Below are 14310 nucleotides of genomic sequence, written 5' to 3' on the forward strand. Positions count from 1 at the left end.
CTTGACGATAAATAATTCATCAGATAATTAACGGCCTCGAGCCCCTTGTCACCATCTTCTGAGTGTGCACACATGACTAGATGTTGAACATTCTCAATGAAAACAGACGGAAACTATAAAAAGAATAAAATTAATAAAATGCCATATTGAAAATTGGGCATTAGATTCAAGCTCATTCAAGCTCCACAACAATTCCTTCAGGCTCAACCTAGACAATTCGTTCAAGCTGCTCAGCGTCCTATTCAATTTGTGCAACAAGCACCCCGACAGCAGATTTTACTTCTATCAGTCCACTGACCTGTAGCTCTGCGAAGAGAGTGATTACAGCTACAACCAATCTAATTTCAGCAACTACATTTCCCGTCACAGCAATATCAGCATTGCCAGAGACAACATCAAAACCTGGATCCTCAATATCATACAGTGAACCGTCCTTCACAAATATTTAACAATAATCATCTCATACAACAGCAGCATCAGCAGCTCTTTCAGTGACAACAAACAGTTCAACAACCTCAGCAAGTATTACAGCCTTGACAAATAATTCGCCAACCTCGACAAGTTTTACAGACCCAGCAACTAATTAGACACCCTCAACCTCCTCAGCAAGTTTTCCTGCCCCAGCAAATAATTCGACAACTCCAACAAGTAGTACAACAGGCACCGCAATTTCAAAGCGCGATACAACCGTTGTCATTAAATCAAGCAGCTCCCATAGATCAAACCCTGCCAAGACAAGCTATACCCCAACTCATTCTACAAGCTTCAAAAGTTCAGGTAAGATTAAAAGACTACACAGTAGGCTACTTGACCCGGTTATAAAATTAATAAACCACTAATTTTATTTAGCTAAACTGGTTCTTCTACAGCGTCAAACCTTCAAATTTAGTTTGGAATTGGGAGTCACAAGCTTACATTGAAACAAAGAAGAATTTAGACTTTCGGGATATAATTCTGGAAATGTCACTATTGAAATTCAGAATTAATTTTTCTCTTTTCTTCGTGAAATATTCATTTTGATTCAATATTCGGAAATTTCATTGTAAATTTCGCATGTAAAACTACATGCACATGTAAAACTTTGTCTTAGAACTACATTTAAACACGCCCAGGGGCAACGTGATTCATAGGAATGGGAAGACTTTCTTCCAGAATCTAGGATTTCAAGAAGTAAGAGTAATTGTCCTATTTGTGGATTGTACAAAGTCAGTTCTCGAACAAACCTAAGAGCAGTGGTGGAGGGGAGTCCTTAAGTTCTTTTCCCTGCGATATCTACCATAAGAGGTTATCAGGTTTCAGCAAAACCTGTCAGAAATTAAGAGAGCTAATTTCAATATTGTATTTTTTTGGGGTCTGGACCTGATTTTAGAGGCTGCCTAAATTTTTGCCAAAATAGCATCTATCACATGGTTTAAGCACGTGTCCCAATAATGTGTTTTGGGGGTCCATGTCCGACCTGACCCTTCTGAGGGGTAGGGGAAAAGGAAATACTTAAATTCTTATTATTCAGTACATCTAACAGAAGATTACGTCACAACACAACCAAATATGTTGGGAAGTAATCCAACCTCCAAGGGAGGACGAGGGTCCTTATATTCTTGTCAACACACCTTGTCAACACATATTAGGTTCTGAGACCTCAATACAATTTGATGGAAAATGAGAGCTACTGTCTTATATTATTTTAAGACCCATAGCGGATCCTATCTTTTTTAGAAATGGAAAGGGGTATATATTTTTGTAATCGGGACGTATAATTTAACGGTTTGTCAGATTTCAACAGAACATGGCAGATAAATGAGAATTAATTCAAAAATTGCCCCTTTTTGGGGTCCAGGCCCAATCTAACCTGTGTAGGAAGGGGGGAGGTTAGGGCTATTTTCTAGCCATTAGGAAATCTACAAGAAAAAACAGTAAGGACACAATGTACTTATTGAGACGGACAGCTAGTATCCTAAGCCCTTCAGGGGGCCCGAGCCTATGCAACCTCAGCGGGGAGGTGAGGATACAATCTTCTAGTCATTAGGATATCTCTACAAAAAATAATGTAAGCTTTACCAAATTTAGTCTGACGTCATAGCTAATGTCCTAATTATGCATTTTCGAACTACGGGAAGGATTTTAAAAAACGTGAGAGGCTGAGGAAAGGGGGGTCTCTAAATCCCTTTCATCAGTAGATCTACTAGGAAGAGGAGTCATACCCAAACCCATCTAACTTAGAAGGTTTAAACTTTTTGGAAAATCAAAGAAAAAACATTTTTATCCCAACAAACACAGATTTCAAGTCATCTTGCCCCCCCCCCTCCTCTGAAACACCAACTGAAAATTCTAATTCCTTCCACAGACATAACTGTAGGTATACCATTTGTGTAATTTGGAAACTCATAATGTCTTTCCACCTGATTTGATATTTCCCCTGTATCAAAATTTTAAATTCCTTTTCTCATACCCCCCACCCCCCAGCCCCACAATTCCCAACAGTTTCAACTCGATTCGTCGAGCTATTATCAAGATATGGCAAATAAAAAATAGCGATGAAGACCACACTGCCTTTTCATAACAAAACAAGAAAAGCACGAAGAACAATAGGGAAATCTTTTTGCAAGACAGTGGCGATAATTTGAATGAATATATCGGCCCTATGTTCAAAGACCGTCCTAAGCAAGACAAAAATATATAAAAGAATAAAAGAAAAAAGACTCACAAAAACATGTGACCAATAAAACCAAAAATTTTAAAATTTTTCAAAGCAGTCCTAGCATCCTTCAGCGAAGTTCAACAGGACTGATAAGAAGTAAGGTAAAACAAGGCGATTCAATTTGATGAAAGAAAAAAAATTTAAAAACTCGTTCTTATTGCTAATCCTGCATTTTTGGCAGCTAACCTCAAAGGTCTTTTTGTGACTGGTTCTGTGTTGATGTCTATTGGTTTTTTAAAATATTTTGTAAGATCATTTTTAATTAAATTTGTGTATAGAGCATTTAGTGTACATTCCCCCAAGTCCCTATTTAAGGAAATATTTATTCCTAGGTCATTGCTAATAATGGCGGATTCATCAAAAAGTATACTGTGGTTAGGATTTTTAAAAATATGGCTACCTAATGCAGAATCAGATAAAACAGCGGAAATATTAGAATTTAGAGCTTTGACTATATCATCGTTATGCTGTTGTATGCGTTTTTCTAAATTCTGGTGTGCTCTATCTATATAATATTTGCCACAATCGCATGGTATTTGATAGATCCCTCTTTGGCGAGTAACTGGGTTTTTATCTTTACCAGAATTTAGAAAATTTATGATTCTAAAATTATTTTTGAATACTACATACAGATTATTTTTTGTGCAAACTTTTTTTAGATTTGTAGGGATTTTTGGGATGTAGGGGAGGTAAATTATGTTTAAGGGCTTGTCAGAAATCTCACTTGGTAAACTATCATTAATTTTATGGGAATGTGTTTTCAGTCTACAGTTTATTACACTATTAATAAATAGAATAGGACACCCGTTTCCGAAAGGTATGTCCCTGATAAAATTTAGTTCTTCTGTGATTCTGGAACCAGAACAAATGTTTAGGGCACAATCTACGAGTGGTATTACAACGGCTCTTTCAATTTGTGGGGGTTGGTTTGATTTAAAATACAAATATCCATCATTTTGAGTTCGTTTTCTATAAAAAGTAAAATTGAGTTTATCGAAGCTACGAATAACTAACACATCTAGGAATGGGATTTTATTTGCGATTTCGTTTTCTAAAGTAAACTATAAATTTCTATCGTATGTATTAAGGTGATCTAAAAAACCCTTGAGCTCATTTTTCCCATAGTTCCAGAGTGAAATTAAGTAATCCATGTAGCGTCCCCAAAATATATGTTTCAAAAAATACGAATCTAATGCCCAATTTTCAATATGGCATTTTATTAATTTTATTCTTTTTATAGTTTCCGTCAGTTTTCATTGAGAATGTTCAACATCTAGTCATGTGTGTACACTCAGAAGATGGTGACAAGGGGCTCGAGGCCGTTAATTATCTGATGAATTATTTATCGTCAAGACTAGCTGACTTTTTACCTGCATATGTGAAAACATTCTTCTTAAAGGTTTTCCAATGCTTCAAATTTTATTTTTTAAGACTTCCACGTAGTGCTGCTAGGCCTTATTAAGACTTTAAAAGAAGCTTTTCTTTAGTTTAGATATTTTTAAAGTTTTGACGGAGAGTAGTTCGGTGAATTGTGAATTTTGCCTAATTGTTTTTCCTTTTTTTTAATATAAAAAAAAAATTTGTTATTGTGTCAGACTATTTTTGTTTCTTTTATGTCTTCTGTAAAGTTTTTTTTTTATATTTATGAATAATTAAAACGAAATTGAATAATTAATACAAAAATGAATAATTAAAACTAAATTCGCATATAAATTTTCCTTTTTTTGGCTAAATGGCTCTCTCAAAATTTTGTTCTGACGTAACGAATTTCTATGTTCGTATATTTTTATTATGTATATTAGGGAGTTCGCTCCCTAGTCAATTCCTTGCTCTTTACGCTAAAGTACGAATTTTGTTCGAATCAAAAACCCCTGAATCACAAATGCCGGTTAATTAGAATAGATCGCTGTTTTTAAATAGATGAACAACTTCAGCGCAAACAGCGAAGTATTGACTATAAAACGAACCCTCACATATACGTAATAATTTCTGTTCGTTTTAAGCTTTAATGTTGCTCCTTACGTTCAGTTGAAAAAAAAAATTTGTTTATTTATTTAATTTCTGATCGTTTTTTAAATAATGCTGGGAAATCTGGCTCTCCTTCATTGAAATCGTCCTTCCCCCAGGGAAATATCCTCCATGGCCAGATCCTCTCCCGTAACTCCAAGCCTGACCCCCCACTCGAAATAAGTTCCTCCTGAAAACACCTGTATGCTTTATTACTTCCCAATAACCAATGCTCTATATAAATAATAGACAATGCTTATAACTTACAGCCCTTCCCCTGGGAATTGTGGGGGATTAAGTCATCCTCAAAGACATATTAATTAGATTTTCGACTATGCTAAACAAAATGGCTATCTCAAAATTTTGATTGGGTTACTTCGGGAAAATATGAGTCGGGGAGGGGGTCAAGTTGCACTCCAATTTGTTTGGTCACTTAAAAAGGGCACTAGAATTTTTGATTCCCGTTCAAATGAGCCATCTCACGATATTCTAGGACGACTGGATCGATACGCTCACCACTGGGGAAAAAAAACAAATACACACGCATCCGTGGTCTTTCTTCTGGCAAAAAATTCAGAATTCCACATCGTTGCAGATAGGAGCTTGAATATAACAGCATAAAATCTGATTCTTCTGATGTATCTGTTGGTATAAAAGTTCCGTTTTTTAAAGTTTTGGTTACTATTGAGCCGGGTCGCTCCTTACTTAATGTTCGTCACCACGAACTGTTTGATATTGTAGATTTTGATTACAAAAAGATATAATAATTAAAAATAAATCTGCAACAGTTTACAAATATTCTACCAAACAAAGTGTTAAGCTCAGTATCAATGAATAATATGATACAAGAAGAGTTGTAAGTTTTCGGTTTTTTAAGTGACTACAAACGTAGCCAAAATGGATTTAAAGAATCTCTTTTTAATATTTCACCACCCTCTTTATCTACTAAAGATTGTTTGTAAGCTACCCCAGTAAGGCCTGCTTTAACTGTATTTGGGGAAAGTTGATCTAAAACTAATTAAAGAATTAATTTTTGGTCATTAGATCTATGTAATGTGTGATGTCTCAGAACATTGTCCGAAATTAATTTAAAAAAATAAAGTTTTTCTTAGGGAAGTAAAGAGTCAAGTTGAAACTTGAAACGGGCAAAAATTATTACTTCACTGCCAATTTAGTATATGTTAATGTAACTAGTACAAATAATCCAACAAATTGTGTCTTCCTGTGCTTCTATGATTATACAAAACTAGCACTTAACTGAAAACACAAAAGTCAAGTATAAAAAACAGGATTATTGATTTAAGAGTCGAAAGTGATTATGTAGCCTGACAACACTAAACAAATCTATAAAGATTTTTATATTCTTACACCAGTTGTGACCTTAGTAACTTTCAGTATATAATTATAACTATCTTAAAACATAAGCGTAAAACTAAATATGTGTTAATAACCATAAATTAATCGAACAGTATGCGTAACTATGGAGCCAATCTGCCCTACAACGTTATGTTCTCATCAACCGCAATGCCCCTATTAGGTAATATACCATCTTAACACGCAAGGGATGTACATTAGCATCACTTGACCTAGTGACTAAGCGAGGTGCAACAAGTGAACCAGAAATTTAAACATTTCCCTCTATGCAAGAGCGACCTTTAGGTCATGGCGCGATTCCCAAAGCTAGTCTCTATTCACAATATTATCATTATGGCCTTAATTTGAACTTGTGTACAAACTAATCTTTTATATGTCCTTTTAAGAACCAAAATGAGAGCCAGTATTGAACTGAGCCATTGTGCAGAAGTGATACCAAGTTAACGAAAATTCTTAAACAGATTGATACTATTTTGATTCTATAAAAAGTTTCCTTAATTGGTTTGCTTTTACTGTACCAAAAGTCCTATATTATTTTGTGTTTTTAGTGAAGCGCTGGATTTGCATAATCCTAAAAGTATATGACAACCTAATTAGTTGGTTTATTTTGTGCTAGCTATATTAATATATATTAAATAGGCTATGAAGTAATAATTTTTTTCTGTTTTAAGTTTCAACTTCGCTCTTCACTTCCCTCGGAAAAACTTTGTTTTTTTTTAAATTAATCTTTGTTCGTTTTGATTAAAATTTAATGCAGAAACAACGCTGCCATGATCTTTTTTTATTTATAATGAATAATGTATGATCATTTTAAGTTTTAATGTTACTTCCTAGTTTCAGCTGAAAACTTATTTTTAAAGTAATTTGTAATTATCACCGATCTAGGGGAGATAAGACAGCTCTGTATTGGTACTTGGGACATTTCCAATTCATGGGCGTAGGCACGGAGAGGACGTTTGCCCCCTCTCCCTCTTTTTTTCTGGACTTCCTCGAAAATTTGGTTTTATTCATTCTCTCTTTCTCTCTCTCTCTCTCTCTCTCTCTCTCTCTATCTCTCTCTATCTCGCTATGTCTCTCTTTCTATCTTTATCTCTATATATCTCTCTCTCTCTCTCTCTATATCTATCTCTCTTCTGGTAGCTTAGTGCTGCCATCACTAAAGTTGTCAAAAATAAAAAGAGCATACAAGATGCGGCAACTATCCATTGTGTTTCTAAATCACCCCATCTTTATTATGGTCTTGGCATTTCAGAAGTTCGTGAGCTAGTCTATGAATATGCTAAAATAAATGGATTGTCATATCCTTCGAGTTGGAATGAGAAGAAAAGGAGAGAATGGTATTATGGCTTCATGTCACAAAATCCAAGCCTTTCACTAAGAACGCCTGAAGCAACTAGCCTATCTAGGGCAACCAGTTTAAATTGCTACAATAATAATAATTAATTTGAACCCCCTATACATTCAAAAATGCACTTTAAGGAGTATGGAAAAAGAAAATTATAAACACTATATAAACAAAGTATAAACACTTATCATCACAAACACTAAAAAATACACTAACAATGACTCACAAACGATTAATACATCCCAACGGAAAATCTACGTCTGACTTAGATCGCTGTCTGAATCTCCCTTCTAAAACAACCATTTTATCACATATCTCAAAAACACCGTAGCGTTTGAAGATATAACTGTTACGAGACCAAATAGGGACACGAAGAAAATACTTACAAAATTTGAAAAAGACCGAAATTGTTGACGTTCACACGTGGTAAAAAAATTTCCATAATGGCAGCATAAAAAATACATGGGAAGCAAAAAACGAGTTATAAAGCTAACCAAGCGTTTTTTTGTAAACTTGACCTTTAACTCTAGAAAAACGTCCATAGGACTTTTGTCAATTTCTCTCTCAGCACATTTATTGCTAATAACCTTGTTGTTCGAATTGAGGTCCCGAATGCAAGTCCCAAGTACTTGAGTGAAGCAATGGCAGAAATTGAATAAGAGCCAACCTGAATTTTTGAATCGGGAGGGTGATGAAAACCAAAAACGAGAAATTCAGGTTTTAGCAGTAGTGACTGACAGAAGATGTCAGAAAACCCGGCATAAAGGCTGTTAACAGCGGCCTGCAGTGATTACATTTTATTAGACAGTAAGGAAATCATCTGCGTGCTAAAGGTGACTTGCGTCATTGAACGGATCAATAAGAAAATGCAATATTCTACGTGATGTATTAACGATAGCATTTTTAAATATTGCAGGACTTGACAATGAACCCTGTTTGCTCCACGACGCACTGAAATTTGACTGCTATAAAGATTTTCCACGCGGACACGTATGGAAGAGTTTTGGTATCATTGCCACAAGGAGGCACAAATTAATGGGTTTACCCCACTCTTCAAAAGTGCTAAAACAGCTTGGGAGTGGAGGATCGGATCAAATGCTTTAGAAATATCTATTGCACAAACGTATTAAGGTTTCTTCATTCTATCATACCTCTCCAAAATAGACACGAAAACTGCATGTGCATTCCCAACACCAACACTCACCCGAAAACCAAACTGATGATCTTCGTGATTACATCTGTTCGACATTTTTAAGAGAAGAATCTTTTCGAACAATTTTGCAATAACTGAACAAACTGTAATTGGACGATAAGTCACATGATTGAGAGTCCTTATTCTTTTTTGGGACAAACGTCACATTGCCTTCACATAGTGCATTCAGTACGAATTGCTGTGCAATTCAAGCTTGGAAAAGTAGTGCCATATGCTCAACTAGTTTCGCAGTACCATAAATCAAATGTTCTGATTGGAGTTCGTCAGAACCAGGAGCTTTGCCTTTTTTAAGGAGACGAATTAGCGTAAGAACTGCAGATGGTGTGGTAAAAACATGATTTCGGTTATGATCTAGTTGAGAAAAATGGCGTAAGAGAATCTGCCGAAAAATGGTGTCCAGTGGTGGGGGGCTATCAGAGAATAACGAGAAGAAGTGTTTTTCCCAGGAAGCTACATCAATAGGGTTAGAACGCGAAAATGACGATGAAGTGAACTTTGATACTTTGTTCCATAGTATCTGCGGATGATTTCGGATATCACGAGATAGAATAAATACTTGACTTCTTTTGAAGACCTGTGAAGCTTTCCGGTACTCTCTTAGTAGATTTAAGGATCCTAAAAATTAAACCAGATGTGGGGCGATCACAATCCCCCCAGATTTTAAACCAAAACTTGTGACAGTTCTTTGCAGATTGTAGCTCTGGGTCATCGCTCCAGCCCTTTTTCGTGTACCAATCCTAATTCTCTCAGATGGTGCGGCTGCTCAGGTGGCTACTTTGATCGAATGAGTAATACCAGTAAGATAGCAATCTAGATCAAGGCTGCTGCCCTTCAGCGTTGTCGAAAGAAGGTGAAAAGGAATTTTGATTTTAGACAGCATAGAATCCAAAACACTTTGATAGGATATTCGAGAGAACAAAATCAAGATCGGAAGTGGAACCAGAATGGTGAACGTAAGAGAAAGGTTTGGACTTTGAAAGCAAAAATATTTAGCTTGGCAATGAAGAAAGGATCAATTATGTAAAAGGTCCAGTGGCATCATTGAGGTCTGTGTTGAAGTCACCACATATGACAAGTGATTTATTTGATGACTTAATTTTATGCTGTAATTTTGACAAGCTAAAGCATATTGTTGGCTAGATGTCGAATTTCGATAATCAGTTGGCATATAAACACATACAAGAACAATACTACCTTAATCAACTGTGAGGTATAGATCTCTAGATTCAAAACAACTACATTTAAATTCCTTATTTACAACAACTAATGACCCACCAGATGGAGGGCCAGTTGTATTTTTAGCAAGCCTAATAAAAATAAATGGTCAGACGAGACTTCTAGCATCGGAGAATTATCCACATTAAGTAAGTGTTCGGCTAAAGATACAATATCATACTTAAATAACATGTTCTCAGGAGTTCATAATTTCTCCCGGGCACCATTAATTCTGAAAAAATACAGAAACTTTTTCATTAGGACTAGAGTCCATATTGACACACACGGTTTATAGTTTCATTTCTAACATCAGGCCCTTGGACAGGTAGGTGTTTCTTGACTTCTGAACACGACAGACTGTTGATTTGGTGACTACCACAACTGTTGGCACAGGCAAAGGATTGCGCCTGATAGCTCCTGTCACGGTTACTATGGTTGCCGGCACATTTGCTACATTTAGTTGGATTAGAACACTCCAGCAAATGACCGAAGCCTTGACAATTGTGACATTGCATCGGTTTCTCGATCGGCAACGTAACTTGAAATAAGCCATATTCAATCTTGATTCCGTGTTTACTAGCACGATTTAATTCATCTTTCGATGTGAATTTTAGCTGGACAACGGATGTGTTACCGAATCTGGTTGCACTGTCCACACTGCTAACAAGAATAGGTATTTTTGAAACGTCATAGTCTTGGTCCATCCTTATAATATCTGCATCCTCGTGCCTCACTACCTTCGCTCGAATATTTAGCGTGTTCGGTATTGCAGCAACAGCAACAGCCGCTGAGTGTGCGTCAGATATTTGCATTATTATCTTTTCTTTTTAGCCACAATATGCTGGACCTTATCGGCATAACCTAGTTTTTCCACAAACTCACGTTGATTAACAGGGTTTCGAATATTCAAGTTGGTCGGAATACTGCTTAACACAACAGGAACAGATGGTTGCGCTTGAGCTGGCACTGACGGCCAGATCACAGGGCCTGGGGGCTGCATTGAGTTTTCCTGCTTTTCAAAGAGAAAATTTAACATTCTCACGCACTCGTTTAAACGAGATGCTACAATACTGCTTGGTTCATTAGGGATAACTGTTACATCACAAGGATCAACTATAACAAAGAGGGGTAGTTCCTCCTTACGCGCTAAAAAACCACTCAACAGATCATGGAAATCTGCCAAAAATATTGCGCTTGGATGTGAACCCCTGCGCCTTTCAAGAACATCCAATTTAAGGCACTTTTGCACAAATCCTGCGCCTGCTTTATCGCATCTTTTGCGAAAAAATTTGATGCAATCTTGATAACTATATCGTTTTCTTTTGTAATGTTCCGCTGCAGAAAATTCAAAACTGGGCACAAATGTATTGAAACCACCATTTTTCTGGTGGTTTCTTTCCTCCCGCCACCATTATTGTAGCGTGATTGCCTATAAATAGCGGCTTGCCTAATTACATTCACACTGATTTATGGCTAAATCAAATGTCTAATTTCTTACTAAAAACAAGTCAGACAAGTTTCACATATTGTTACTATAGGTGACCTGAGTTCACAAAGACTAAAACTTCACTAAGTTGCAAAATAAGTTCACAAAAACTTGCCAAACAGCTTTTGTTTTAAATTCTGAAAAAAACTTTCTGTGATGCTGTTCGACTGTGGGTAGTATGGCTAGAAGACAGTATCTTTATTCCCCAGTCAAATTTTAGGCGCTAAATTGGGGTCTGTTATCTGTCGTCATAAGGCGTGAAATGCCATGTCTCGCAAAGTGGCCCTTCTGGCAATCTATTACATGGACGGATAGTGCGGTTAGGCCCAGATAGTCGATTTCGATGAATTTACTGTAGCAGTCGACTGTTATCATGTGTAACTTGTTGTTTTTAGAAGAGGTCGACTTCCACGTGTTTCCACGGGTAAGTAGGGATCTTATGATGCAGAAGGGGCTCTTTTGGGTTGGATCTTTGGTATGTACAGCAAGCGTCACATTTTTTGATGACTTCCTCGACAGAGCGGTTCATCCCTGGCCTGTATACTATAGGATGGGTCCTTTGCTTTGTTGTATCCATGCCGAGGTGTGAGGCATGGAGATTGGTCAAGATTAATTTCTGTATCATTCGTGGTATGACCAACCGATCATCTTTCATTATGATGTCTTCTACCACGGTTAGTTGGTCTCTGACGAACTGAAATTCGGCTGCTGCCGCTGGAACCTGGCTCCTGGTTGCTGGCCAGCTGTTTTCAATGCATTCCCACACGGTGGTAGGCTCTGGATCAAGGTAGGTTTCTTGTTGTAACTCTGAAAGCTTTTCACTGCTGATTGGAAGTAATTTCATCACTGAGGGAACACAGCATTCGAGGTTGGTCTGCATTTCTTGGTCTTCTATATTGATGTGTAACCGAGAGAGAGCATCAGCTAGGGGAATGTCTTTGCCTGGTTGGAATTTGATGTTGTAGTCATACGGCTGGATCTAGAGGAGGATCATTCGTAACCTTGGGGATGATTTGCTGATGGGCCTGTTTAGGAGTATTTCTAGGGGCTTGTGATCGGTGATGATGGTAAATAGACGTCCACACAGGTATTGATGGAAATGGCGACAGCCAAGCACTATTGCATAGAGCTCCTTCTCAAATTGGGAGTATTTCTTCTCGGTATCAGTCAGTGATTTAGATGCGAATGATACTACTGAGGACTTCTGAGTCAACGCCGCTCCCAAACCGGACATTGAAACGTTGACTTGTAACTCGACGGACAGTTCAGCAGGATCAGAGAATGCCGCGTTTTGGCAAATAGAATCTTTAATCTTCTGAAGAGTGGTTTCATGTGTCGCCGTCCAATCTAAACAGTTTTTTTTTTCAAGTTTTCGAAGAGGCTCGTTCAGGCTTGATGCGTTTGGGTATGTAGTGAGACAGATAATTCATCATACCGAGGAGTGTTTGTAGCTGCTCGTGACTAGTTGGGGAAGGCGTTTCTCGGATGGCTCGGACCTTGTTCGGGTTGGGGTGTATTCCTTTGTCAGACAATATGTGACCAAAGTAATGGATAGCAATGACATTTAGGTCACTGCTATCCCTTCCCTCCCCAAAGTATACGAAACGTGGATGAAAATGGCTTAACTACCGTGCAAAAGCCACATAAGGTTGTTGCTGAGACTGGAGTCCGTCAAGTCGGAAGGATGACTTTTGCTGAGAGGGGCCAGATCACGACCATTCTTGCTTGTTTTTCAGACTTTGGGCATCCTTGCTCCACACTTGTTGCACAATCTGCAACCAACTGATCTTGGAGTGTTCTACTCTATCAAATCCCATTACAGCAAAGTAATTTCAAGCTGGATGGTCAACAGTCCAGGTATTCCAGTTTTCTGTAGGAAATTCTGCAGTTTCTTGGTGTTACTTATCCACTTTCATTTACCCCAACCAACATCACTGCAGTGTTTCGAGTAACAGGTATTTGCCCATTTGCCTACAACTTTGAATTTTGACTTTTTTTTTAACTTTGACTTTATTCAATATTAACACACAAATGAAACGTAACTCCAGCGACTGCTCAATGACCCATAGGGCAGCAATTTTTTACCATCAGCTGTCACCAATAGACCACTGAGTAAGCCTGCACTAGAACCGAGAAATGAAGACTTGCTATCCTCAGAATCAGAAAAGGAGGGTTGAGCCCCTCATGATTCAGGAATCACATGCACTTCAAACCTGAGTGTTTTGCCTACCATAATAAGATCACATTCTAAAGCTCGTCCCACAAAGGCCACAATAAGACGCCAACCAAAAAGGGTGTGTCAAATACTGACAGATACTCCCAAAAAGAAGAAGATTGAGGAGGAGTCTGTGCTTTGACAAACTAAGGGAGTTCTCAGAAACCCTCATCAAAGAAGCAAAAAGCCTAGGCAGTTCTTTTTCACTGAAAGCGGAAGAATCTTGAAAGATATTTTGGACTTGGCTGCACCAATCAAACCAGATGCTCAGGAACGACCTTCAGCCGAGAGAGACCCTCAATTTCATGGTATGAAAACTGGAGACTTTGTCTTAGTACTTGAAAAGGCCACCAAAAAAGAAAAGTACCACATTGTTGGTGAAATTATTTTGAAAATGGCAGAGGAAAAAGAAGTAAAGGTTTGGTATTTCAAGAGGACTGCTCCATTCTTGAAATTCATCCCCACTGAGGTTTCATACTAGTATAGTACAACCGAAATCGTGATGATCTTGCCAAAGCCTGAGCATTCCGGAAAGGCCGGACATTTTGTCTTTCCCCCTGATTTGTCACCATTTACCGTGTTTTGAACAAGTGAACGACATCTGGTTTAAGCTTGTTTTATACAGCTGTGCTTTGTTCTTCAATTTTCTATGTTCTCTCTGTTAAATAACTGAGATTTGCTACGAATAAACGTTTTTATTGTCTGTCCCAAGTATGGTTTCCACTTGTCCCATCTTTGGTGCCCAGTTCCATGCTTG

Source organism: Artemia sp. Qi Xiang Cuo, chromosome 5 (assembly GCF_049724085.1).
Source record: "Artemia sp. Qi Xiang Cuo chromosome 5, ASM4972408v1, whole genome shotgun sequence".
NCBI classification, from domain to species: Eukaryota; Metazoa; Arthropoda; class Branchiopoda; order Anostraca; family Artemiidae; genus Artemia; species Artemia sp. Qi Xiang Cuo.